Raw genomic sequence first — 8,608 nt, 5'->3', positions numbered from 1 at the left:
AAAAAAAAAAAAGAGTGATTGTCACCATTTGTTCACTAGTCTGCTAGACACTTCCCTTGGGATGTTCTCCCAAAAGAAAAACAGGATATCTCAGATTCACATGTTGCCCAATCTATTGTGTATGTGCCTGTTCGAGGTGTGCATACCTTGCTACTGTATATACTGTTCATAAACATGCTCTCTCTTCCTTGATCCTGATATCAGAAAGGACCTTTATGGCTCTGCTGTCTCTCATTCTTTTCTTCCTGAATTGCACCTGCTGCTGCTCAAGACCTGTTCCATTGTGGGGCTGGATCCCAGATGTATGTCCTCAGAAGAGACAACGCTTTAATGCCAGCTGGCAGAGTGTCAGCTATTGCTTAAGACACTCTGACCCCAAATGATTAGAGACAGGTTTTTTTAATACTAATATGTAAACAAAAGGGACTTGCACAGATGGTGTTCACAGGAATTGTGTTAATAGGTCAAGCAGGAATACATTTGATTTTACCTTGCCAACAGGATGTCTTCTGATCTTAGTTTTGACTTTTAGAGCAGTGTGCGCTTCTCCTGTCATTGAAGCTTTTAAGCTGGCGTTTTTGTTGTTGTTACTAAGTATGGGAGAGGATACAGAAGAAGAGGGTCAGGGTTAGGTTACAGTGGTTAAAAAATGGCTACATTTATGCTAATGTGTTAGTCTGGGTTGACTAGATAAACAAATTCATAGGCATGCATGTGTGTATAAGAACGAGCTTTACGTATATACAAGAGCAATTGAATATGGAGAAAACATCCCAGCACAGTCCATATCAAATCCATAAGTCCAGTATTACCCCATATGTCTGATACCAATCTATAAATTCCTCTTTACACTTGAAACACATGCAATGATGCTGAATGCAGGATGGCCACAGGCCAGTGGGTGGACAGTCTTGTGGATCCAGAGGTAGTAGAGGCATCTCAGCACTGGCAGGGGGCTCCACGTAGCTCTTTCAGCTTCAGGGCTCTAGCGTAGCTCCATGTGTCTTGTTAGCTACAATGTCTCTCAGGGAGTGAGCGTGTGTCCTGCCTCCAATGAGCTATTTATCTCTTTAGTTCTTCAAATGAGGTCATCAAGCTGTGACCTGATTGACAGGCTAAACTCCAGCCCTTCACTCCTAAGTCTCTAATTGACAACAGATTATGTAAGTACCACATACAAAATGGCTACAGTTAGGCTAATTAATACAAAATGGTTGCATTTAGGCTGATTAAGTGGGATACTACATGAAGAATACTGAGACACAGCCTAGAGGGACTGCTATATAAGGCATTTTATCCCAATTATGTTGGTTTTAAGAGAAAAAACAAACTATATTCTGAGTACTTGCAATGCCCATACCATCAAATATAAATGGTTCCTCCCCACCCCCCAGTCCCATCTCAGTTTCTTCATCTTTTCCTTAACAATCTCCTATCCCTCCTGTCTAAATATCCTTGGCCCCTCCTGGGCTTCTTCCTTATCTTCAGTGTCTTGTCCTCTGTTGTAAAAACCATTGTTATTTTTCTGGGAATTTCCTGCTAATCAAGGTGTCATTTCAAATTTTCTTAATAAGTCTGACTAACACTGCTAAGTATAATATTCTATATTTTTCCATTCTTCCTGTTCCTTTTTAATAGTCACATGTCTAAGGTTCTCTGGTAGGAAATAGGATGATGCTTACATAATGGGCTGGCTTAATCTCTGTTGGCTGTACACAGTCCTGCAGCCAATCAGGTCTTGGATATTTGATCAGGTGATACAATGGAATGGTATTTAAGAGCTGGAGGCCTGCACCTTCCCTGGCTCAAATTGTCCTCTCATCTCCCTTGGGTGTGCTCCTCAGCCTTCAGCATGGCCTTGAAACTAGCTTCTGCTGGTTCTCAGCAAACCCAAGACCAAAGAATGTGGATTGTCTGGGCACCTTGTCAAGTAAATAGCTTACGAGCTTCAGTTGCACAGGACCCATATCCAGGCATCACAGCCAGAGAAGAACTGGCTGGAGACATCAGTGTTGCCAAGGATAGAATCCTCTTGTGGTTCAAAAACTGCCGATGTCGACAGTTCCAGAATTGCTGATTGAGCTCTGGGCTGGCTCGAGAAGAGCTGTCTCTGAAGCCGCATCCTACTGCTTCTTGAACAAAGACCCTGAATGCAACCAGATGGAAAAGGACTGTCAGCATCAAATTTCAAACCAGTTACTTGGTAGAAGTGGTTGAGAAGCAGCAATTTCCTAGGATGGCATCCAGGCAAAAACTGACATGACAAGCAGGCCTTCCGGAACCACAGATTTACACACGGTTCCAGAACAGATGCCCTGGGCACCGACAGCAGCTAGTGTACCCGTGGATCCCCCTTGGTCGACCACTCCAGCTCCAGCTCCACTTTCACCCCCGTCTTCACATCTCTGGTTCTGCTGCACTGGGGCGATGCAACCCTACAGAGGCCCAAATGCCAGGCTCCTCGGCTTCAAAAGAACGCACCCTGTGCTCCTTGGAGTGGAGGTGGCAGCGAGGCAGCTTGTGTCATGGGAGGCATGGGTGTCACTCTCTTGGCCAGATGATATGTCAGGGGCAAATGCCAAAGGTGTCTACCAAGGCGTGGAGGCCTCCAGAGACTCAGAAACTTGGCTTTCACCCCTTCACCACAGAAAGCCAGGATCCCAATCATCAGGCCACTGTTTCATCCATGGGGCAGTGGAAAGCCCCTTCTTTGCAGGAGCATCCAAACATGACATGGCAGGTTCTGGGTCCTTCAAACAGAGAAGTCCTAGAGGGATGAGGGCCTGGGCTGGCCCTGAGCATCCGTGCCTGGTGGCAGCCGACTGTGGAGACACACCCACTCAACCAGCAGGCAACACAGCTTTCAGGGATCCCTCATCTGCTTCTGCAAGCCTCCTGACAGCCCCTGCCTCTTAGACCAACTCCCCACCAACATGGAAATTCAGCAGAACGTCCAGCCATTGGTGAATCAGCATGAACCAGGCCTGGAATCTGAGCCACCTCTGCAATTCCCCAGCAGCAAGGAACTCTTTCAGGAGTAACTTGCTACACCTAAAACACACACATACACACAAAACACACATTAAAAACCTGTAAAAATCACCCCAAAAGCTTTAAGAAATATTGTAAGGTCTCTAAAAAACCCTAATCCCTGAAAACCTTTAGAAAACAACACTGTAAAGGCTTAAAAAAAAACCTAACACACTCTCAAATCCTTAAACAACCTAAAACCTTAAAAAATATATATGACATAAGACATAGTGCACACATGACATAAAAGACACAGAGCACAGAGGATGCGAAGGCACACAGGGCAGAAACACAAGTCACACACATTACACAGGACACACAAGAAAAACATGACAGGACACAAGGTACATATAAAACACATGACACATATGAAACACTTGACATAGCACACATAGTACACAAGATACATGTCAAACAAAACACATGCCACATATGACACAGGACACTCGACACATGTGACATAGAACACATATAACACTGGACATATAGAACAGTGATACACATGATGCAGAACACAGGAAATGGGACACACATCACACAGGACACAGATGATACACAGGAGGCAGGTGGGATGTGAGTATTGGAGGTAGGCTAGTGGGCAGAGGAGGGAGGCAGGTGGGAAATGGAAGGAGAAAAGCAGGCATGAGGTGGAGGAAAGGGCATGGAAGGAGGCATGCAGGTAATAGAAGGAGGCAAGCAGACATGGAAATAGGCAGGCCTGTAGTGGAGGGATACAGGTGGGCAGGACAGAGAGGCAGGTGGACCATAGTGTGAGGTAGGTGAGCAGTGGAGGAAGGAAGGTGACATTTGGAGACAGGCAGGCAGTGGAAGCAGGCAGGCTGGCATTGGAAGGAGGTAGCTGAGCAGTGGAACATGGCAGGCAGACCATTCAGGGAGGCTGGCAGTCAAGTAAGATAGCAGGTGGGTAGGGGAGGGAGGGCTGTGGAGGGAGGCAGCATGGCATGGGAGGGAGGAAGGCAGGCAGTGTGGATGGCAGTAGGCAGGCCACAGAGGCTCCCAAAGGGCATAGAGAGCTGCCAGGCCTACCTCTGGAGGCAATGGAGGGCCTGTGTATGGAGAAGCCACGCCTCATTCCCACCCCCTGGCCTATGGGCATACTGAGCAACCAGGCTCCCTCTTTATGCGCTTCTAGGCCAGAGGGTCCCTATTTGCATACAGGAAGGGCAGGCCTCTCTGTGGACCTGCTGCCCAGCCCCCGCCTGCCAGCTTCTGGCTCCTGATGGACACATGGAGTCCAGTCTCCTCCCCTGAGGCACTCCTGGGCACCAACAGGGCCATGTTGGCTCCCTATATACTTACTGAATGGCCCTCTTTCTACACATACCACTGGGCCCTGTGGGGGCTTGGCGGCAACACCTATAAGCACACTGAACAGCAAGGCCTCTTTTCAAAGATGCTGTCAGCCCCTGGAGGGCCGCAGCGGTTCCCCATAAACATATAGCACAGCCAGGCCTTTCTCCTGATGTGTTGCCGGCCACCTGCCAAGTCATGTCAGCTCCTTGTTTGCATACTGACCAGCCAGCCTTAGCTCCAGATCTGCCTTCCCTTCGTGCCACCGCGGGGACTTGGAGGCTTCCTATGGCTATAGTGAGAAGTCAGGTCTCCCTCTGGATGGGCTGCTGGGTCAGTTGGCTGCCTGGGCCTGACTCCTACCCAACCAGTTGAGCCCGCACCTGGCCAGGTGTCTCCCTATTTGCATATGGAACTGAGGTTAGGGCTCCATTCTGATTCTCTGGTGGCCCCCTACCTGGAAGAGCCATTCCCTGTGCCCCTAGGGAGCATCAGGCCCCTCTCTGGACACACTCCTGGACTCCTCAGGCTGAGGCCACTCCCTCCCTATGGGCCTGCGAGAAGCCAGGTCTCTCTTCTGATGTGCTGGCCATCCATGCTGGGCATACTGAGGGGCCAGGCCTACCTCCCTAAGTTCTGGGGGGCGCTGGGTGGTGCCGCGGGGGTGGGGGTTGGGGGCTCCCGGTGGGCTTACTGTTGGCCAGGCCTCTCTCACTGCCACTCCCTATGGGCATAAAGATCAGCCAGGCTTGTCTCTGCCTTGCTACAGGGCTGCGCCTGTCTGCTTCAGTTCTCCAAGCACCTACAGAGCGGCCAGGCTAAAACTATTGAAAATGGTGACAACGGTACAATTCTTCTTGATATGATCAAACTACTGAATTGTGCGACATGTGGATGAAGTGCTGATAAAACTTTAAAAAAGAAAAGAAAGAACGTAGCGCAGAAAAAGAAAAGAAAACTGTTGTCATGGGTACAGGAAAACAGAAGGTACAGGGAAAATTGTCACAAGGAAAGGCAGACGAGGGGAGAAGAGAGCATGGTGGTGGGTGGGGGAGGGGAAGAAAAGTGTAAGCAAACAATTGAATTAGAAATTAAGGATACACATATAGATATATAATGATAAGAAGAAGTAGAATTAAATAATGAAAAGAAAAGAACGTAACAGGGAGAAATGATCAAAAGAAAAAGAGGAAAAGCAGAAAAATGAGAAAGAAAAATGGGGCATGTCTCGGGTGAGGATGCTAAATCCTGTTGCTACCGTAGTCTACATGCATGGGTCTGTGTCTCTGTGGGTCCCAAGAGGGATGCCGTCAAGGCTGCTGGAAGGCCACGGCAGGGAATGCCACCTGTCAGAAGGACAAAGGAAAGAGTTACAGGGAGAAGGGAGAGAAAGGAGTAAAAGGGAAAACAACTACTGTTAAGGGCTGTATGAATGGACCAAGAGGTTTATAAAATTAATGGAAAATGTATTTAAGAGTGGTACTAAAAAACAATAAGTATAATTCAAAATAAGTTTTACAAAGAAAGGAGAGGGAAAAGAATAAGAATTAATGGATGGGAAGAGTAAAAGCAGTAACTAAACACTCCAAAAAGAACATATATGTGTATATGATTTAAAAATACACAAATATATATAGTGATACTTCAGTTACCGAGCTCAATTTACTCCAAATTTATGTTCAAACTCCAAAAAGTTCAAGAACTGAACATATTTTTCCCATAAGAAATAATGGAAAACCAAATGATTGGCTCTGAAGACTCCTAAATTACACTTAAAAATAGAAATTTCCAGGAATTGAACCAAAGTTAAGAACATTTTGTTGTGGAAATACTCCCTGAACTATCCAAACATACAATAAATACAGCACATTAAATATCAGAACACAGTAGAGTAACTAAAATTCACCTATTTTTCATTGTTTTGTTGTGTTAAAACCTGTGGGTTTTCTAACATAGAATTCAATTAAAAATCCCCACCCGCCTTCCAACACAACAATAGAGTGAGCCTATCTTTCACAGGCTTGTGGCCTGGTAATGGCTTTTCCTCTTAAATCATGAAGGTCATATTAGACATTTTCTCCCCCAAGGAAGGTCTGGGTTCATCACAGCTGAACACTTGCTAGGGAAGAAATGCCCAGTCTCCACGTATTCATCAAATTCAGCCACAAATCTTTCAGCTTTGTCTGTATTTGCACTTCCTCTTCCCCAGGCTTCACTACACCGTGTATAAGCCTGTTCTCTTTCTGAATTTTTCAAACCAGCCATGGCAGGCTTTGCACACTTTGGGCTGCTCAGCATTAACTTCCACAGCCGTTTTCTTTAAATCATTCAGGGGGCTATTAGCCTTCTTGTATATCACTGTCTCAGATACACTATGACCATTGAATTGTTTCTGATTTGTCTAAATTAACAGTAAATTTTCAACACCTATGATGGTCATAGTTAACTGGTTAATGATTTCACCCCTTTCACCCTACTGGCTTCTTTCATCACATTACTCTCTCCCACAAATGTTGAGAATGTCACCTAAGCCATGTTGTGTTCAGTCACCGAATCAAACAAGCGTCAACCTGACTCAAGTTCCGCAAACATTTCTTTAACGCTGTCATGGTTCTCACAATTTTCTTCTTGGCTTTACTGCTGGTAACACTAACTTTCTTTTTTTTTGGTAGCACTAACTTTCACTGGAGCCATGAGTACAGTATTTTATGCAATCCAAGCACAAATAAAAGCACAATACAAAGGTTTTAGTGCACTAACACAAGCACTGCATGTTGTCTGAGTGAGAGAGGACTCACTCTCTGTATTTCAGAGTTGTTTTTATTTTTTTAGTTGGATTTTCAGTGAGACTATTGAGCAAAGTTACAAAACACTGAGCAGATTTTTTTTCTCCAAACTTTGCTGTTCCAGTAGTGGAAATGTTGAGCATGGAGCCATTCAACTACCGAGGTATCATTATATTTAGAAGGAGAAGCAGATTAAAGAGGAAAGAGAGATAAGATGGAAAGAAAATGAGAAAAGAAATATTGAGAAGCAGACAAAGGAAGACAGAAAGTAAAAGAAAAAGAAAAAAGTGGGACCTGGCTTGGGTAGGGAAGGTAAGTGCTGTTGCTACAACAACCTGCACAGGAGAGTCTGTGTCATTGAGGTGCACCTGCGGAAAAAGGGGGAAAAATTGTGGCTTGGGAAGGGATGTGCATTTTTGTGCCAGTCAGCATGCGCATGCTTCTGCTTGGTGGCGGTGTGTGGTGTTGGTGTCCACAGGGGCCAGAGTACCTAGGAGAAAGAATGAAGCAGGAAGGGGAAAAAAGGTGTGGGGGGAGTGTTGCTGGGATTAGAAATTCAGGCTGGGCTGGGCAGGTAGGGCTTCTGCACCAAGCAACCAGCTCAGTCTGTAATCTGTACAGGGCCATTGGATCCTGTGGAGGTGGGGGTATGCATGGGAGGGGAAGTCACGAGAGTGGATTGGGTGGCTGCTCGGTGGTGATGAGAAAACTCAGGAGTAGTGTCTGTTCCTATAGAGCAACCACCATCTGGGGTTGGCCGACTCCATATGGAGGCTGCACTGTCTCCCCCACTTGCTCATCTGTTCCTACCAACTCTGGCTTTGAGACGCCTTTGTCTCCTTAGCTTTTGAGTTGTTTTCGTGGCTTTTGAGGAGCATAGGTTTTCTGTTTCCCTGGGATTTTTCCCCCCCATTGTTCTCCCACACCTTAAAGTGACTGAAATCCACTGCCACTCAGTCAATTTCGGCTAATAACAATCCTGTGTAGACAGGATTGCAGACAGACAGCCTCTTCTATCTCCTATTGAGTAGCTGGTGGGTTTGAACTGCTCATCTTGCAGTTAACAGTCCAATTCTGATGTAAGACTTATTGTCCTTAAAGGAGAGACTGTTGTTGTTGTTAGGTGCCGCTGAGTCGGTTCTCACTCCGAGGAGCCCTCTGTCCAACAGAAGGAAACCCTGCCCAGTCCCGAGCCACTCTGACAGTTGTTCTTGTTTGAGCCCCTTGTTGTAGCCACTGTGTCAGTCCATCTTCTCGATGGTCTTCCTCCGTTTCACTGGCCCCCTACTCGGCAAAGCACGGTGTCCTTTTCCAGATCCTTGTCTCTCCTGGTAACATGTTCAAAGTGAGACACAGTCTCGCTATCCTTGCTTCCAAGGAACATTTGGGTGGTATTTCTTCCAAGACAGATTTGCTTGTTCTTTTGGCCATGGTGCTGTCAATAGTCTTCACCACAAGCACCATTCAGCTGCAGCAGAAGA

At 46.3% G+C, this 8,608-nt stretch overlaps 1 pseudogene; it reads left to right on the top strand.

Annotated features, from left to right (window-relative positions):
• The first annotated feature begins 2,933 nt into the window (after positions 1 to 2,933).
• LOC101662847 overlaps positions 2,934 to 8,608 on the top strand; it is a 29,243-nt pseudogene continuing 23,568 nt past the window's right edge.

This window comes from Echinops telfairi, unplaced genomic scaffold, assembly GCF_000313985.2.
Source record: "Echinops telfairi isolate 266 unplaced genomic scaffold, ASM31398v2 ScPeMD7_7475;HRSCAF=8513, whole genome shotgun sequence".
Classification (NCBI taxonomy): domain Eukaryota; kingdom Metazoa; phylum Chordata; class Mammalia; order Afrosoricida; family Tenrecidae; genus Echinops; species Echinops telfairi.
The sequence above is the reverse complement of the archived record's forward strand: the minus strand, read 5'-3'. Positions and strand labels throughout refer to the sequence as shown.